Raw genomic sequence first — 20,245 nt, 5'->3', positions numbered from 1 at the left:
GAATTTCAGAGCTTCCAAGGACTTAAGGTAGTGACGTTTGAACACTGTCGGCGATTTCCATCCGGTATACTTTTTCAAATCATCGAAGTTCATATGTTGGAAGTAATTAATTGAGGTGGCTACTGCTCTGACATCATGTGCTTTTGGGAAAGAGTCAGGATTGGCTTGTTTAATAAAGTACAGGATTTGTTGCCTGATGCCTTTAATGGATAAAGTTCCACCTTTTTCCCTCTTAAAGAGGGGCCCCGATGAGGATGAGGAGGTCCTGGATAGAAAGGCTCGTAAGGTTGAAACTGGACAAAGGGATACATCTTGTGGAAGGGGTAGTACCTTCCAAGGTTCCCACCTCATCAAAGGATCTTCATTCTTTGCCAAAAAACTACGTTCCGGAGAAAGTAGGACTTCCCCTGTGGGAAGGAATTGAATATGATCCGGATCTCTGGATAAAGCCGACAGTTCTGAAATTCTTGCTCCTGAAGCTAGGCTTAATAAAAATAGGGTTTTTCTTAGGAGCATGATAAACGAGCATGTGTCATTATCTGTTTCGGAAGCCAGTTTTAGAACATCGTTTAAGAACCATGAAACTGACGTAGGCCTCACAGAAGGCCTAAGTCTAGCACATGCCTTAGGAATAGACGAGAAGTAGGTATCCGTCAAGTCTATGTTAAATCCAAATTGAAATATCTTTTTCAAAGCTGACTTGTTTGTCGTAATCGTGCTAGCTGCTAAACCTTTTTCAAATAATGATCTGAAAAAGGATATAGCTGAATTAACTGTCATGATTCTGATATCTGACTCTCTCAGGAAGGTTGCTAACTTTTTGACAGCAGCATCATACTGCCTCAAAGTTGAATCCCTTTTATCGGATTCCAGGAAGAGAATATTCTGAGGGTCAATATTCGCATCTCTGCTTTTTGCCGCAAACTTCATGAAATCCATAAAGTTAGGGTTTTGAGAATCCCTGAGGAAGCGAACACAGTCTTCGTTTGTACTGACTGGGAGAGCTTGGGACTGGGGATCCGAAGGGGACGAAGGCCCAGTTCCAGAATCAGGGGGTACCAATTGCTCTTCGGCCAGTCTGGGGCTACTAGAGCCACTTGACCCTTGAATGTCCTGAGTTTGTTCAATACTTTCATAAGGAGATTCACTGGAGGGAAGACGTAAATCTTCTCCCAGTTGTTTCCAGTCTAGAGCCAGGGCGTCCGAGGCGTAAGCCAGAGGGTCCAGGTTGGGGGCTACATAACACGGTAGTTTGTGGTTCGCTTGGGATGCGAAGAGATCCACCTGTAGCCCTGGGACTCTTTGAAGGATCCATTGGAACGAACTGTTGTCTAGTGACCATTCCGACTCTAGGGGTACTGATCGGGATAGGGCGTCTGCTATGACGTTTCTCACTCCAGCTATGTGGGTGGAGGAAAGATGCCAACTGAACTTGTCTGCCAGGGAGAAGATGGCTATCATGACGTGATTTAGATGACGTGACTTGGAGCCTCCTCTGTTTATACAATGTACTACCACTGCGCTGTCCAGGACTAGCTTTATGTGGGAGTACTTTGGTGGGTGTAACCTTTTCAGAGTCAAGAACACTGCCATTGCCTCCAGTACGTTTATATGGAACTGACGGAACTGGGGTGACCAAATCCCTTGAACCTTTTGGACCTGGGAATACCCCTCCCCAGCCGCTTAAGGACGCGTCTGTGTGGATGGTGATTCCTGGTGGAGGGAACTGAAGGGGTACTGACACTGATAGATTCTTGACTTTTGCCCACGGCCGAAGCCGATTCTTTAGAATCAGAGGCACTGAGGATAGCTTGTCCCTGGACCTGACATTTGCTCGCGAGCGCCAGATCCTGGTTAGGTCTTTCAGTTTGGCTTTCATTAAGATATTCGTTACTGATGCAAACTGGAGAGAGCCGAGGATCCTTTCCTGAGCTCTCCTTGATGCTAGTTTGTGACTTAGAAATTGCTTGACTGACTTCGCTATTTCTTTCCTTTTGGTAGATGGAATCGACAGAGTGTGTGAGGATAGATTCCATTGAATGCCTAGCCACTGAAAGTTTGACTCTGGAGTGAGTCTTGACTTGGACTTGTTTATCTTGAATCCTAGATATTCTAGGAACTGGATCACTTTCAGTGTGGCCTTGTTGCATTCGTCGACTGATGGGGCCCAGATCAACCAATCGTCGAGATACGCCACTACCATAATCCCTTGCGCTCTGAGCTGTTGCACTACTACTTCCGCTAGCTTCGTGAACACCCTGGGTGCCACGTTGAGTCCGAATGGAAACTACCTTGAAGGAGAATGTCTGGTCTCCTATCTTGAATCCCAGATACGGACGGAAGTGTCTTGCAATAGGGATATGATAGTAGGCGTCTGTAAGATCGATAGAGGTGGTGACGGCCCCACGGGGAAGTAAGGTCCGCACCTGTGAGATCGTGAGCATCTTGAACTTGTCGCAGCGGATGGCTAAGTTTAAGCGGGACAAGTCTAAGATTACCCTTCTTTTGTGTGAGCCTTTCTTTGGCACGCTGAACAAGCGACCTTGAAATTTTAACCTCTTGACTCTCGCTATAGCTCCTTTCTGAAGGAGGTCCTCTGCGTACTCTGTCAATTCTTTGGAAGGAAGTTGACGGAAAGGTCTGGCTGGAGGTGGGTTTGTCAACCAGCTCCAACCCACCCTTTGACACTATGCTCTGAGCCCACTGGCTGAAGTTCCACCGGTGGCGAAAGTGAACAGCCTCCCTCCTACCTGAAGTTCTTCATTGGTTCTGGTAACCACCTCGGCCTCCTCTGAAGTGCTTTCCCCTATTGAAGGGGCCTCCCGATCCTCTCCCACGAAAGGACCGCTTACCTCTGCCTCCCCTGCCCGAGCGGTCATACTTCTGAGAAGCTTGACTCTCGAAGGCTTGATTGTAAGCTGGAGAGATGGCGTATGAGGTGGAGGGTTGAGGCTGAGGGGATATCACAATAAATTGGCTGTGATTGACCTTTAGACGTGGAGGGTTGGGCTGTCTGCACTAACGGCACTGCTGGAACTTGTTGAGGAAAGCGTGGTTGCTTCTTTTGGTAAGGTTGGAAACGTCTGGGTTTCCTCTGTCCCTTACCTTTAGGTGTCCAGGTCTTGCCTCCTCCTAGCCGTAAGGCCCCAACGGTCTTTAAGGCTCTGGTTCAACCTCGTAGCCTCTGCCTGGACTTCCTTAACCATAGCCTCTGGGAAGAGATCTGCGCCCCAGATGTTAGAAGAGAGTAACCTATTCGGCTCATGACGAATGGTTGCCTCTAGCAGGACATGCTTCCTACAATTCGTTCTAGCAGTGGCAAACTCGAACATATCCGACTGCACCGTTTGAGTCAGGGCTTTGGTCATAAGCTTAAAAATTGGTTCTGAACCATAAGCCATGGTTGCTACTTCAGACATAGCCATCGAGTTGATTGATCTGGGCTAGTCGTGATTTGAGTCAAATTCAGCCTGAATAAGACTATCTGGGAGCCTGGGTAGCTTTTCACCAAACTGCTCCATAGCACAGTCCGGTTGAGTTTGCCCAGCTGAGAACGTATTCGGCAAGTCTTCCCACAATTCTCCAATTGAAGGGAGCAACGGAGATGTGGGATCTGCTTCTTTCAACTGAGGCATGGGTTCCCCCTTCTGGGCTGCTGATATGGTCGACCTTGCTATCTTGGTTAGGAACGGGAGCGGGGTACTCTCATACCATTGTGAAAATGGTAAAGGGATTTTTAAATGGTTGTATCTGTTGGTGTTAGAACAATCCATGTCCTCTAAACATCTGAGCCATTCTCTCTGAGCCTGGTCTCGAGAATAGAGGACTGTCTCCTTTGGTACCCTATCGTCCCGAACCATAGCCGAAGGCGTAAGCCTTGCGTAGCCTATGAAAGGAGGCTGTAGGCCTTCCGGGTAGAACTCGAAGTCCTCTATTCTTCGAGTTCCAAACTCCGGTATGGAGATGAGACCATCCTGGAAGGGGGCGTATGACGCTACTCTCCAAGGGTTGTTCATGGAGAAAGCAGGAAGTGAGTCATACGGAGGAAGCTGAGATCCACTAGTGTTGGAGAGTGAGGGAGAGGCTAGAGGGGCTTCTCTTAGCCCGGCTATAATAGAATCCTGAGAAGTGGATCCTATCCGACAGGCGAGATATCATTTGTTCCATACTACTCTTAAGGGACCCCACTAGGGTCGCCCACCTGTTGCAACAGGCCAGCATTGGAGTCCAAAGCCGGAGCTGCTGCGGAGGTGGAGGGGAGGCTCTGAATTGGAACCAAAGGTAGCGGAACTGGTGATTCTGCCGGGGTGCGAGATCTCTCCTTGGTTTACTTTTCGAGGACTTAGAGCCGGAGCTAGACGCTTTAGACCTGTCTGGGCCGGGATTACGAGCCGGAGACTTATGTGAGGAAGAAGACGAGGACTTCTTCTTAGAAGACGATGACGTCTTAGTCAAGGTCATCACTTTAGACTTGATCTTAGGTCTAACCGAAGCCTCAGGAGGAGTATACAATTCATCACCCGTAAAGCCTTGGAAGGATGGAGAGGTTGCAGGGGTAGAAGAAACAGTCACACCCAAGGGTGACCCTTGGGTACCCACATTACTTACCTCGACCAACAGGTCGTCTATACCTACCATCGGTTCAACATTAATATCCAGGGTTGCGACATCCGTGGAGATATCCTGGTCTTGTTCGGTTAAGGAGGCCGCCAGCTGTGTTGTATGAAGGCAATAGTTGGGTCCGCCTCTACTGGGTCGACGTACCCTGTCGCCTTGCCTCCGGGAAAGATTAATAGTGCTAATCGCTTCCTCGAGTATGTAGGGCTGACCCTTGGCGGCGTTCTTGCCAAAACCTCCGACCCAGGCCCGCAGGGTAGCCAGTGCGGTATCCCTTACTGCCGGAGCCTGTAAGAGAGGGCGTATTTTAGATTTAAGAATCACTTAAAACTAAAACTTAGAGTATAACTTAAAACTAGATGCCTTAAGTTAAAGTAAATGCTGAAAACTTAAGCACTAAAAAAGAAGCGGAGCAGCTACTGGAGATGGAATACTTACGCCTTCCAAAGCTGGCTCACCAGATCGTAACATATGGTACACGTCTCGTGGTACCAGACCTGGATGTCCCCGTGCGGAGTCGCGCATGGAGCATGGGACCGGCAAACTTCGTGTCCACAGGGGTCCTGAAGTGTAGCGGAACATCCCGGATGCTCACAGGTTGGTGGCCTGTAAGTGGGAAGACACATGAGTATCTTAAAGGGGCATCACTTACAGACTAAAGGACAAAAGAACTCCGTTACATCGCCGGAGCTCGGAAAAAATTTGGGCATAACCCCTCCCTGCATTGCCTGAATAGGCTATAATCCGGGAGGAGATCCGGTAAAATAAGAAAGGGAGGGGGGGGGTGGGGGAATGGTTTAAGATAACTTAAGATAAACTTATAGATAACTTAAACCTAAACACAAGCGAACCGGACTAGGTCCAGTGTGAGCGGAGTGTAGTAACTCAGCAATACGGTAAGGTTAGTAGAGACCTACTGTATGTTCCGGTCCACTCTACTGGTGGACTAGCTCCTTCCGCTGGATACCAGGACTCCGATCAGGGAGGAGCTCTAGTAAGGAGGGAAGGGCGAGAGGACATTTAACATGCTCGAGCTGGCCCGTGTGGAGCGGAACAAAAGGCAGTAAGTAACAGAGGGGGGGGCAAGGCCAGGGCCCCCCACAACGTACCACCCGGCCGACCGAGAAGCCGGAGAGGTCGAGACCAGTCTGGGTCTGTCCGACTCCCTAGCCCTCCGCTGAGGGGAGAGGGGGAGGCAGGCTCGGGTATTTGGAGCGAGCATGGGCAGACCGACCCACCCCCGCCCGACTCTATGGAAGAGCGGGAGGGGGGGGAAGGGTGACTGGCAGGCGTTCTGGCTGTCCCGTGATCACAGAGTGACCACGAGGCGGTAAACTGAGATACGGTAACCAAACCTAGGCCAACCAACTGATCAGAGAGAAAGCTATCGGGAAGCAACCTGAACTGAACAAAAGCGGTAGCATATAGGCCCACAGGGCTAAACCAACTGATCAGAGAGAAGCTATGAGGAAGCAACCGAACTGATCAGCGGTAGAATAGGCTCTATGAGCCGGGATCCTAGGCTAAGCCAGACGCCAACTAACCTAACAAAGACAAAATATATATAATAAATAAAATAAAATGAAAGAAAGAAAGTAATATAGCAGGAGAAAAAATCCAGGAGTGTACGACTAACCCGAAGGCAAGTCTACCACTCAAAGCTAGTTCAGGGGGGCCGATACTAAGAACCTGGACTAGGGTCTGGATAGAAAAAGCCTACATAAGGTGATATACATGCATGCATGACAACCTGAGTAGACCTTAATCTAAATAAAGCGGAAAATCAAAATAGAGCGTAAATAAATAAGGGATGTTCTAGGTATGGGAGACCAAGAACGAACCCATCACGCGGCAGGACCATGCTGCCATGCTTCCGACCCGAGAACTATTTTATACCTAAAAAAAAACGGCAAATACTGTCTCAGGGACGGAAAAAACCAACTAATCGTAAATACTGAGTACTTAACTTAGCTGCTGCAATAGCTGCACGCTCCATTATTGAAAATCCGAAGAAAGGGCACACACAGAGAGAAAAATAACACGTGTGACTCGTGTGCGCTAACTGAAAAGGATGGCCACCAGAGGCGCAGCAGTCGGCAGCATGGGATGGAGTAGTAGTAGTACGAGCTGCTCACTCTGTGGGACGGCTCCCCTCTTGGAGGGTTTTGTAGTGGGAGATTTCTATTGGCATTTGGCTCGTGGTAGTGGTCTCACTCGCCTAGTGTTTCATTACCGACACCCTCCTAGAGGGTGAGCGAGTCAGTTATACTGACCTTTTCTTTATTTTATTTATTCTCTGGTATGTGTTAGTACATTTACCCAAAATAGAAATAATAGATTAAAGGATATTTCGCGCAAGCGACACGAGCTGAGCCCAGAAATAAGAGAATGCAGGTGTACATTCTTTCATGCAGTGTATGCTAGCATGTGATAGGGTATCCTGCAAGTGTGATGTTGAGAAAAGGGCAAATAGGAACAGTAATCAAAGATAGCCACATCCATGAGTCAAATTTGAAATCAAACACTTTTATTTACACTGAAAGCTGGTCTACAGTACTGTTTCATCATATCCAATAAAAACTTTACTACTTCTGTGGAATTTCCAGGTGTCTTTGAACTCATCCAACAGCACCCCAAAATGACCAATTTGTCTAAAATTGCATTTTTCCTAACTATACAAAACCTGAGGTCCTTTTACAATAGGAAGATACTAGCGGCAGCTGGATAGGTCGTAAGCTTTCGAACAAGGGGTTCGGTAGTTAACTGCTTGTAACCGACAGGCGCGCTGCGCGCGACTGGGAGGTAAACAAATCACTTTTGCTTTGGCCCAAGCAAAAACTGCAGAGTGAGGGGTGGCATGAGGTGGGGCTATGTGTAAAAGGACCTCAGGTTTGTATAGTTAGGAAAAAATGCAATTTTAGACAAATTGTCATTTGTTCCGACACGCCATACAAACCTTCGGTCCTTTTACAATAGGAAGACTCACTTCTTGGTGGGTGGAATCTGAGTCTTTTGTGAACAGACTGGTGTTCGCCCTACCTTGGAAGCTTCCCTGGTCGTAAGAGCGATGGGAGGGATCCAAGCCTCTGTCCGATTGATCGGGGTGTGCACCGCAGGATCAATGGTCAGACCTCTGGGCCGAGTACTAAGAGAGGGGCATGCGCATCTCTTAGTACCAGCAATGCAAGAACTTGTTCCTGTACAGGAGCAAATATAAAGTCATGGATTTGACTCTTGTAGGCATCCACTTACCCCCCCTTGTAAGAAGAAGTGGTGGATATTCTGCTCCTATCCCTAGTGAAAGGGATAGGATGGGGCTCTGTCATATAGCTCACCTGCATCTCGTCCTCATCCTCCAGAGTTAGTGACGACCATGGCCCTCTGCCCACAGGTAGAGGGGAAGGAAAAGATGGGAAGAGAGAGCCAGTCACTCACTCACTCCCACCACATCCATCCACACAGTCACACCAGGACTCGATGCTGTTCAGCCTGCGAGGGTCTGGGTTAGCTACACAACGTGTTGAGCAGCCACCACGGGTCCCAAGGAAAAGGTATTCCAAGGGGACCTGTGGGGCAATATCCCGAAGGTTAGAGGACGTAAAGGTAGTCTGGTTAGACCAGACCCCTGCCTTCAGGACCTGCGCCACGGAGAAGTTCTTGCGAAACGCCAACGAGGGGCCAATACTTCTGACTTCGTGAGCTCACTGGACGGGACGTACGGATGTCTCACTACCATCAGGCCTCATACGCCCTCCTGATGACCTCACGCAGCCAGAATGAAAGAGTGTTCTTGGATACTTCTTTCTTGGTGACCCCGGTGCTAACGAAGAGGCGTCGACACTCAGGCCTGAGGTGACGAGTTCTCTTCAGATAGCGCCGTAGCGCCCCCTCACAGGACAAAGCAGCATCTCATCCGCATCATTATCGGTGAAGTCCAATAGGGAGGGAATGGGAACGTGAATGACTCGAACCTGTCATCAGGGACTGACGGTTTCTGAGTCTTCGCAACGAAGTTCGGGACGAAATCGAGCGTCACGGATCCCCATCCCCTGGAGTGTCGTACATCATAGGAAAGGACCATGAAGTTCCCCTACTCTCTTCGCCGATGCCAGGGCCAGCAAGAAGAGGGTCTTGAGGGTCAGATCCCTGTCTGACGACTCTGCGGAGTGGCTCGAAGCGGTGTTCGAGTCAGACTCCTAAGGACGAGAGTCACGTCCCAACGCAGGGGGGCCTGAGTTACCCTGGGTGGGCAAGACCTCTCGAAGCTCCTCATCAGCAAGGAGATCTCGAACGAGTTCGAGATGTCCAACCCCCTCAGTTTCAGGACGAGCGCCAAGGCGGCTCTGTATCCTTTCACTGTGGGGACTGATAGGAGCTTCTCTCGGCGAAGAAAAACGAGGAAATCCGCTACCTGTGAAGAGTGGCTCTGAGAGGAGATAGACCCCGTCTACGACACCAACCACAGAAGACGGCCCACTTCCCCTGGTACACAGCTGCAGAGGACTGACGGACGTTCCCAGCCATCCCTGTTGCTGCGCTACGAGAAAAGCCTCTCGTTCGCCAGAGATGGTGGATAACAGCCAGACCGTGAAAGACGTAGCGGGACTGGACTGCTCGGTGTACCGCTCGACGTGTGGCTGGGCGAGAAGGTTGTGCCAAGGGGGAATCTCTCTCGGTTCTCCTGCGAGAAGAGCCAGCAGGTCCGGATACCAAAGGCCTGTGGCCATTTGGGAGCCACCAGGATCATCCTGAGATTCGGGGTGACCAGCGCTCGACTGATCACCTTGCGAATCAGGCTGAACGGGGAAAGGCCATAGACGAAGAGGTTGTCCCACGGGTGTTGAAGAGCGTCCTCTGCAGCTGCCCATGGGTCCGGCACGGCCGAGAAGAACACCTGGAGCTTCCTGTTGTGCCGGGTGGCGAACAGATCCACGACTGGTCGCCCCCACAGGTCGAAGAGCCTTTCCGCCACGTCTGGTCCGTAGAGACCATTCGGTCCCATCACCTGATCCCGACGGCTGAGCGTGTCTGCTACTACATTCCCTCTTCCCTGGAATGTAGCGTGCCGACAGCTCTATTGAGTGTGCCTGAGCCCACTCGTGCACCTGCCGTGTCAACTGGTACAACGGGAGAGACACTAGGCCCCCCTGTTTGTTGACGTAAGCCACCACCGTGGTGTTGTCGCACATCAACACCACTGAGTGTCCCATCAAGCGGTCCTGAAACTCTTGGAGAGCGAGGAACGCTGCCTTGAGTTCCAGTACATTGATGTGAAGGTGCTTGTCGTTCTCGTCCCACACTCTGAAGTCAGCAACTCCTCCAGGTGTGCGCCCCATCCCTCGGTCGATGCGTCTGAGAACAGCTGCATGTCCGGGGGGGAGTGCGCAGAGGCACTCCTCTTAAGAGGTTTCCTGTCGTCGAGCCACCAGGCTAGGTCCTGCCTCACCTCCTGTGTCAGTGACACTGGAAAGCTTGGGGGATCCGTCGCCTGTGACCAACTCTCCTTTAGCCTCCATTGAAGAGACCGCAGGTGAAGACGCCCGTGAGGGACTAACTTTCTCGAGTGACGACAGGTGTCCGATCACGACTTGCCATCGCTGAGCTACCTGTTCTGCCGAGACAGGAACTGGTTGGCTGCCTCTCTGAATCTGCTGATCCGCGAGTCCGCGGGGAAGACTCGCCCTGCTACCGTGTCGATCAGCATACCCAGGTACTTCATCCTCTGCTTGGGCTCGAGATCGGACTTCTCGAAGTTCACAACGATCCCCAGATCGCGACAGAACTCGAGCAGCCGATCCCTGTCCTGTAGCAACTGCGAGCGGGAGCTCGCCAGGACTAACCAATCGTCGAGATACCTCATCAGACGTATCCCGTGCGAATGGGCCCAAGCAGACACCAGAGTGAACACTCGCGTGAACACCTGTGGGGCGGTTGAGAGACCGAAGCACAGTGCCCTGAAACTGGTACACCGTCCCGTCGAGGATGAAGCGGAGGTACTTTCTGGAGGACTGATGAATGGGTATTTGGAAATACGCATCCTTCAAGTCCACTGAAAGACATGAAATCGTTCTCCCTGATGGAGTCGAGCACTGAGCGTGCCGTCTCCATCGTGAACCGGGTCTGGCGAACAAACCGGTTCAGGGGAGAGAGATCTATCACCGGGCGCCAGCCTCCCGTAGACTTTTCCACCAGGAAGAGTCGACTGTAAAAGCCCGGTGACTGATCCGTGACGATCTCTACAGCTCTCTTGCTCAGCATGGTCTTGATCTCCTGTCTGAGTGACTACGTCCTTCGGTGACCCGGGGACGTACGACTGCTGTTGGACCGGGTTGGAGGTGAGGGGTGGCCGAGATTTCGAAGGGTAATAGATATCCCTCCCGAAGGACATCTACAATCCAGGTCTCGGCGCCGTAGCGCTGCCAAGTTGCCCATGGTGGCCAGGCACCCCCCCACTTCCGGCAGCAGGTGAGGGGGAACGCCGTCCCTAGCGTTTCCCCCCTTTCTTCGACTTCTTCCCAGAGCCTCCACGGGATGAGGAGGGCTGGGAGGAGGGCTGGTTACGGCCCCCCTTGCCAGAAGTTGAAGAAGACAGAGTCATTCCTCGGGGCTTCGACGCAGCAACCGTCTTAGCAGCCGAGGAAGCGCTAGCCGAGCTCTTAGACTTGGCCGCAGTCCGAGGCTGCCCAGAAGCCTTCGAGACTGCCTGGTGAACCAGACGGTCACTGTCTTCAGTGCGCCGTCTGTCCACCGCAGCGTCCACCATCTCTCCTGGGAAGAGAGACGTGGAACTCCGTAGAGGTCCGTTTCGAAGCCCCAACGCCGCCTAACGCCCGGCCGCCCTGGAAACCCGAGTAAGGACCCCCCCCAAGCGTCCCTTCGTCGGTAGAACGAACAGGTTGGGGCCCACCAGGTTCACCGTCTGGTGGGCAAGGAAGGAGATGGCTCTTCCCCCAGACTGGCAAGTCTCCTGAAGGCCGAGTCCTCTTCGGGAGAAATTCCCCCGGAGTTTGGCTGCGACCTTAGATACTGTGAGGGACCACAGATCTAGCCAGGAGACGGCCTGGAAAGTCTGCCATGGCAGTAGATTCCAGGCCGAGTGCCTCTTGCTGCGAGAACCACAGGTTCTCGGACAGGAGCTGTTGCAGAGACACACCCGGAGTCAGCCTAGCTAACTCCGGGTTCACCTGTTTGGGCGGCATCGGGTCTTCAGATGGCACGTAAAAACCGCCGCTGTCGTAGCAGAGGAGGTGGAAACAGCTTGCTCGACCTGCCAGACTTGAGCGACCGTCTTGTCCGGAGACAAGCGATTCAACTGGTCCTAGCACTGAGTCCGCAAGCTCGGAACGCGGCAAACCCACCGTCGGTCTGGGTTCCCTCCCTCTTCGGGCCCCAGAACGACTCGAGCCGGGACGTGGGCTCGGATGTGGAGCGGCGATCCTTCCCCGAGGTCGTTGTGCTGACGAATCAGCGCAATAACCTCGGCAAAGTTCCTCTGGATCTCGGGTGTGATAGCATCCTGTGGAGTCGGACCGTCCAGTCCCTCGAACAGGAGTACCTCCCGAGACCCTCCTCCCTCAAGGAGAGGAGCAGCGACAGCCCCCTCTAGGTCTCCTCCAACCACCTGTGCGTACGACCTGGCTGGTCCGAGAACCGAGCCTGGTACGTACGACGACGTGGCGGGATCCTGAGGGGCGCACCCCTCACGTCACTCCTCAATACCTCGCCCCTCCCGGTGTAACCCGAGGAGGTTGAAGGTATGGGAGAGGCAGACCTGACGCTCTATCCTCGCTCACTGGCAGAACCAGCGGGCTTGGAGGACTGCAGGCGATCGCCAACCCAGCGGTGGCGATCGAGCTGCAGAGCTATTCGAGCCGTCTCGCTGTGGAGAACGGCTGGAACGAGAACAGCGGCCCCCGGTCTCGTGTGCAGAGGAGCTGGGTGCTGGTTCGCCGTACCCGATACGCTCTCTGTAGAGAGCGACGGTCAGGCGACCGCGAGCTCCACTGTCACGGTGATGAGACCGGTGCAATATCACAAGGTTGCGTCAGTTCGCTGGTACCAGCCGTGGCTGGTGCCGGCGAACGGCGGGGACCTCTTCCCAGCCTCAGCCCGTGGGCCGGTCGTGGACCGTCACGTCCGCCCGGGTAGCCAGCCGCTCGCCGTGAGAGCGAGAGCTGGTCTGGTGAGAGTCGCGTGAGCGGCTGTCACCAGTCTTCCGCTCCGTGCCGTGAACCTGACGCTGAGCGGACTCAGAGGTCTGGTTCCTGGCTGCACGGTCGCTGGTAGGCGACCGTACACTCGGTACCTCTCGCGAACGAGCGGCCGAGACGGATCCTGCTGCCGTGGCCGAACCACTAACAGCAGGTGAGGAAGTGCCGGTGTTAGCCGGCACCCCTCTGGCCCCCGTAGTCTTCTTCCTTGCGGGAGAAGAGACGGGTCTGCTCCCCGAAGGAGCAGGTGGGCGACCAGCGGAAGAACCCCCCGTCTCACCAGAGCGAGACGGGCCCTTAGAAGCTGCCCGAAGGAGACTTCTTAGGGGGGGGGGAGGCAACCTTCTTCTTCTTAGGCAGGGGAGCCTTAGAAGAAGAAGGGGAAGAGGCGGCAGACGACGACGACGAAGAAGACGATGAAGACGACGACGACACCTTCCTCCTCTTCCTCTTCTTCTTCGTCAACCTCCTCAGGACCGACGTCAGGTCTGTCATCCAGGACGGAGCCGGGGCTGCTGTTGCCGAAGCAACAGGGCCCGGACGTACCTGTCCGAACAGACCAGCATCGGGAGCAGCGGCGCCAGGAACAGGGACAACATCAGCAGGTGCGAGCATCACAGGAACGGCAGTCGAGACGGCAGGAGCAGAACAGGAACAGCAGCGGTGGTCACGGCAGGTACGGCAGGCTGTGTGGACGGTACAGATGGTCTAACCAGCGGCACAGACATCATCGGCACGGTGGGAGGTCCAGGGGCGAGCTCTTCGGGCACATGAAGTCCGGTCGTGGCAACACGGCAAACCCAGGTGGTCGGCATCACACTCCCCCGAGTTACGGCGACTGGCCGCTGCAACCGATGTTGTGGGTGTCACAGAGACCGCGTGCTGGGTGTACACCAGGTGAGGAGGTGACGCGTAGCCAGGTGTTGTCAGGGTCGTGGTGGTGGTTGTGACCGTAGCGTGCGTAACCGCCACGGAGCCAGCGAGATGATAGAGCACAGCCCCTGGACACTCGGCACGCCCTGCAGTCCCAACGACGCCCACACCTGTCCGAGGTCATCCTTCACGGCAACCGCACCTGAGAGGCAAAAAACAAAAGTCGGGTGATTAGGAGGATCCTCTACCCCGCTCGCGCGAAGACGAGCGGATAGAGGACCCAGAGTACAACTCTACGTCGGGGTATCTAGCGCCCTCCTCCACACTCGACACATCGGGAGAGGAGAAGGACCTAGACACCGCCCCCGAAGGGGAAGGCGCGAGACGTGGAAGTTGAGCGGGCGGCAGGAAAGAAGACGAAGTGTCCGTCACCAAAGGAGTCGCGGGAGAGCTTTCCGACGACTCCTTTGCAGGCCTTCGCTTCTTCCTGCCCTCATACAATGTCCACTGCGCCTCCGACCAGTTTTCATACAAACATCACAGGGCTCGGCCCGGGTGCATTCGCGCCCCCGGCACCGAGCACACAAAAACATGAGGGTCTATCTCGGGGAAAGATCTGAATTTCCCACATTTGCGCCCTTCGGTACCCGGGCAAAGTCTCCTTGGGGTAGCGAGGCGCGGAGATTCCATCATTAATGATTTCAGCGTAATTAATATGAAAAGAGAGAATACTGTACTTACAATCTTTCATACACAATTACAAACAAACAAGAAAGCAAAACGACGAGCAGCGGGCAGAGAGCGAACACACACGTCCATCCACTGTGAGGCCGAAAGCAAAAGTGATTTGTTTACCTCCCAGTCGCGCGCAAGCGCGGCCTGTTCGGACAAGGCAGTTAACTACCGAACCCCTTGTTCGAAAGCTTACGACCTATCCAGCTGCCGCTAGTATCTTCCTATTGTAAAAGGACCGAAGGTTTGTATGGCGTGTCGGAACAATAATGTGTTCAATTTAACAACTGTCTTATGTGAAATTTGCTAATGGCAATGGCACTAACTTTATTAATTTCATACGCAAAATCTACGATAAAAAACTATTTAGTAGGGAAAAACTCTCTATCACGAGAGTATATATAATGTTCTAAAGGGTCCACAATAATACAAAGTGTAAAAAGTCCATGTATAATTTTGAAGACTTTACAGAAAGCTTTCGAACCCTTCCCTGGGTTCATCTTCAGTCCAAATGAACAAAAAGTTACGACAAGTACAGAGGTAAATTTAAAAAAACAAGAGTCGTTGAAGATCGTTGACAACGGTCGTTAGCTCGTTAATGGGCCAGGTGAAGAAAGAGGGTAGTTAACAACAACTAGGTGATACCCTCTCCCCTATCAATCCTTCTGGCTGCAATCCTGTTGGATCTTCGTACAGGTTTGTTGCAACATTACATGAAGTCCTTCATCCAAGGGAGTAGATTGGGCACCGGTTATTCCAGACTCCCCCGGGGCAGCGGTTACCTGGACTGGAAGAGGCAAGGCAGAGGCAGCATCAGGAGAGGGAAAAACAGAGCCTGTCCTACAGTTAAAATCTTTTAAAAACATACTAGTAATATAAAAATTAATAAATGGGTCTTCGTTAACAAAAGACTTGTTTCCTTTGAATGATTCTCCCAAACTTATAGCAGCTCCCTCGACTAGTTGTCTGACATTTACATTGTTACTTTTAAAGATAATTTTAGCCTCGTTCCAGTTGGGTCTATGATCATTCCTGAATGCATGTGCTACTATTGCGCTGTTTTGTGATTGTAGTTCAATAAGCTCGCTTATGTTCGCACCAAACGTATATCTAGTCCCCGTCCACTTTCACAAAATATGTTTACTATTACAATCCATACACGGTAGTCGTAAACGCCTGGGGACTATGGGATTTTTATTATTGTTATTGTTTCTTACGAGGGAACGTCTTATTGTATTTTCATATTTGAACACAATTTTAGTTTCCTTCTGACTTTTGTTGATATGTCCACTTATATTCTTTACTTCTGGATTAAAGGGAAGGGACAAATATCTTTTTGGTTTTTCCTTTGATCCAGAAGTAAAGAATATAAGTGGACATATCAACAAAAGTCAGAAGGAAACTAAAACAGTGTTCAAATATGAAAATACATTAAGACGTTCCCTCGTAAGAAACAATAACAATGATAAAAATCCCATAGTCCCAGGCGTTTACGAACTACCGTGTATGGATTGTAATAGTGAATATTTTTGGTGAAAGTGGACTGGGACTAGATATACGTCTTGAGGCGAACATAAGCGAGCTTAGAACTACAATCACAAAACAGCGCAATAGTAGCACATGCATTCAGGAATGATCATAGACCCAACTGGAACGAGGCTAAAATTATCTTTAAAAGTAACAATGTAAATGTCAGACGACTAGTCGCGGGAGCTGCTATAAGTTTGGGAGAATCATTCAAAGGAAACAAGTCTTTTGTTAACGAAGACCCATTTATTAATTTTTATATTACTAGTATGTTTTTAAAAGATTTTAACTGTAGGACAGGCTCTGTTTTTCCCTCTCCTGATGCAGCCTCTGCCTCGCCTCTTCCAGTCCCATTGGTAACCGCTGCCCCGGGGGAGTCTGATAACCGGTGGGCCCAATCTACTCCCTTGGCATGAAGGACTTCATGTAATGTTGGCAACAAAACCTGTACGAAGATTCCAACAGGAATTTGCAGTCCCCCCCCCCCCCCCCCACCCCCAAAGAATGGATTGATAGGGGAGAGGGTATCACCTAGTTGTTGTTAACTACCCTCTTTCTTCACCTGGCCCATTAACGAGCTAACGACCGTTGTCAACGATCTTCAATGACTCTTGTTTTTTTACCTCTGTACTTGTCGTAACTTTTTGTTCATTTGGACTGAAGATGAACCCAGGGAAGGGTTCGAAAGCTTTCTGTAAAGTCTTCAAAATTATACACAAACTTTTTACACTTTGTATTATTGTGGACCCTTTAGAAAAAAAAAAAAAAAAAAAAAAAAAAAAAAAAAAAAAAAAAAAAAAAAAAAAAAAAAAAAAAAAAAAAAAAAAAAAAAAAAAAAAGGGATTTTGACGATAGGAAAAATCTATTTCTGGGCGAGGAAGCCGTGTCGCCCAGTGAAATGTGTCTGCTTTAGCACTATTTCTAGTAAAATATTGCTATAATACCAGAGAACTGCTAAATTGGACATGTCAGAAGCCTCTGACTCGCTCACCTATATAAAAGGTGTCGGTATAAAACTGGGGCGAGTGTTAAACACTACCAAAGCAACCCAAATAGTGCTAAAGCAGACACATTTCACGGGAGCGACACGGCTGAGCCCAGAAAACTATTTATTTGGCCTTTTTTTTAAATTTAGTATCAGCTCTCAATATCAGAGGTTTTTGTTTTGTTCATAAGTCTTCTAAAGATGCTTTTATTTTCATTAACTACTATTTCTATTCTCTTTATTATTTCTTTTTTAATCATTAACTTTTATTCTAACTTTTTAACTAAAAGATTTTCAAAATGTTTATTATTTTTATCCTTTTTATTCATTTAATTTGCATTGTTTGCATATAAAAAGAGTATTAAACTTAATTATAAATTCACTGTTACTGAGATATTTATTGATGAATATTACCCACTGAGACTTTAGTTTAGTGTTAATTTTCAAACTGCATGAGAGTGGAAGTCACTGATTAGATTTTTTTGTGTTAATGCATTGTGGGTAAGGAAGGACCACTGTACTATTTTGAATGTCTGTTACTTTTGTACAGAAATGTGAGTCATGGACAATGCTGAAACCTGATTAGTTCTTTGGTTCTAAGTTTTACCAGTGATGATGGATTTTGGAATTCAGACTCTGCTTGAAAAGAACCAGCTTCAGTTTGTAGTCATGGCTATTTGGTGCTGATGTGTGCAGCGCAGCAATTGTTTATAAATTAAAGCGGCTCTGTCGCAAAATTTATGGTGAAGCTTTCTTATAATGTGGTTTGCGAGTTTCTACCATTCATTTTAGTAACAAATTTATATGGGGTCCAAGTGGGAAACCAGGGTTTTTGGGTGGGGGAAAATAAAACACAAGAAAAATATGGATGTCTTTTAAAATCAGCATGGTACCCTTGGCCAAGTTCTGATTAAGGTAAGATTCAAGTGACATGATGTGACCTAACTTTTGTTAGGTAGGGAAGGGGGTTATCCAACCCCCCACCAGCCAAGTAACATAGTAATGATCAACATCTTAGTTACATTGGGTTGCAACCCAATTCTTGATTTCATATACAGTGCCCTAGGTTAGATTATGTATGGAGATACAAAGGGGGACAAGGTAGGTAGGGACTTGGAACCCTAGATTGGGTTTGGTTAGAATACATCACAGTACTTCACTGTTTTGTTTTTTTGTTCACCCAAAACCCAGGCTTTCCACAATGGAACTCCATAATTTTAGGATGGTGGGTAAAGGTAATCCAGTATCTCTTAAAACTAATTTGCTACCAAAATGAATGTGAGAAATGTTCAAAGGACACAATAAAACAGGATAATCTTATTTTCAACTCTACTAAAAGTACAGCTTTAAATACAAATTTACTCTTTATTCACCTGGAGTGCAGTAATGCCACTCAACTTATAAATGCCTCTTCTCAAGTAATCAAAATGACTGGATTCAGATGAGGAACAAATGAGTACCCCTACAACTGATCTTGACCTGCACTAACTCTTCGAGGCTAAGGATTTTCTGTTTCATGTAATGTTCCATTTGATCTAGTGACCAAGACATATACTCATCACATCTCTGAGTGATACTACACCGAACATTCCTACATAAAATACAAAGAGAATCCTGAGCATGTTTGAGGGTACTCATCCTACCATTGCAGGACGTGCAGAACCGATGAGCGGCAACTTCTCCAGCAGTAGAAGGCTTGGTCGTCGAAGCTGTAGAAGAAACGGAAGCAGAGGCGCTAGCAGAAGACAAATTTTTTTTTTTCTAAATTATCCATAGCTAGTCCAAAGTACTGATCCAAAGTCAAAACCAGGAGAGAATCCAGTCAATAAAGCGTAAATCCAGGAAAAAAGACATTCATAACATGCCAAAATCGTAATCTTTTATCCAAAATTTAAAAAATTCTTTACATGGGAGTCGGGCTAAATGACTGAAAGTTCGCTTGATGCGGAAACACATCCACATAGCACGGCGAACTATAATAACAATTGAGGATGTCAGCCTCCGTCAGCTGATAGTTACAGCAGCATTGCCAATGGTACCTCAGGTAACTCATTTGACAAAATTTAACCTGCAGCATTGGTAGTGCTGACAGTTAATTACCCATTTTGTAGATAAAATTCTGGGGATATAGTTCGAGCTGGTCAGTGTGCAAGGCTAATGCAGGTGTTCAGGGACTGTATGCAATATAGGCTACTAGGTAATGGAAATTAATTTGGGGTATCTACCTAGGCTACAATGCAGAGTAAGGGGTCACGAATTGCTCCAGGGGGCCAAGCTGCACCAAGACTACAATGTTGGGTAAGTGCCAAGTAAGGTCACAAATTGCGAGGGTGAGGTCCAGGGGGCCAAGCCCACAAGCCTGGTTAAAACACAGCATCTGAGGTTTAGGTAAAGGCTAGCTAGCCTAATTAGGGTACAGGGGTGGACCATGTACGATCAATGTGTACAACCCCAAAAAAAGTACATTAGGTATAACGCATCCTGACATAGGAGTTGGGCATCAGACGCGACTTGTTGTTGGTGAGAAACAGAGCTAAAGACCTCTACTCCGGTGTCAGGACGCGTTATAATGTACTTTTCTTGGGGTTGTACACATTGATCGTACATGGTCCACCCCGTACCATGCGGTTTTTAACCCTAAGTAAAGGTAAGTTTGGTTAGGTCATGTTCCCCCGAAAATGTCTAAAAAGCCTACAGTAGCCCTGACCCCTTAATCTGCATTCGTGCCTTAAGGCTAGCTAGCCTATGTCATACATCGCTACTAGGCTAAGGCTACCTAGTATTAAGTACTAGGCTATAGGTAAACCGTAACCAAGCCAATGCCTAAAGCAAGAATCAAGCACACGACTACCGGCTGACAGCCTAGGTCTGACCTAGGCCTACTACTATAGCTAGTAGTTGAAGGAGTAAGGTTTGGACAATTTTGGGTGGATCTAGGGTACTTATCCGCGGCGGCCTCTACTACTAGGTACTAGGTAGGTACCTACCTAATAAGGTAGGTAGTACCTACTAGGTAGCTATATAATACCTGGTAGGTAGCTAGGTACTTGAGGTAGCTATCATGGTCTACCATATAAACCTGGCTATAATTACAAAATACTAACCTTTATACATTAAATCAACCAGGAACACGCCACTGACGTATAATAACAAAGTAAATTCGTTAACAGTTAACTTAATATTTACCGCTTTACGTCAACAAGCGGTATCATACTTTTTTGTTTACTTTTGAAGTTGACAATTTGACTTTTGGCAAGTGATCACATTTTACTTTAGATTGGATACTATTTACACAAATCAG

At 49.2% G+C, this 20,245-nt stretch overlaps 1 protein-coding gene across 6 annotated transcripts in view; it reads right to left on the bottom strand.

The window, feature by feature from the left end:
* The window catches only part of LOC135201457 (tectonic-like complex member MKS1), a 103,475-nt gene that overhangs the window by 82,187 nt on the left and 1,043 nt on the right, over positions 1–20,245 (bottom strand). For 3 of the 6 annotated variants that reach the window (XM_064230416.1, XM_064230419.1, XM_064230415.1), the window contains exon 1: positions 20,049–20,223. The exons of 2 other annotated variants lie outside the window; for them this stretch is intronic. The gene's annotated coding sequence lies outside the window, so the exon portion shown is untranslated. Of the gene's footprint in view, positions 1–20,048; positions 20,226–20,245 lie in introns of those variants that run through there. One more of the 6 variants, XM_064230420.1, reaches the window with a different exon arrangement.

This window comes from Macrobrachium nipponense, chromosome 28 (genome assembly GCF_015104395.2).
Source record: "Macrobrachium nipponense isolate FS-2020 chromosome 28, ASM1510439v2, whole genome shotgun sequence".
NCBI classification, from domain to species: Eukaryota; Metazoa; Arthropoda; class Malacostraca; order Decapoda; family Palaemonidae; genus Macrobrachium; species Macrobrachium nipponense.
This window is presented reverse-complemented; position numbering and strand designations above follow the sequence as displayed.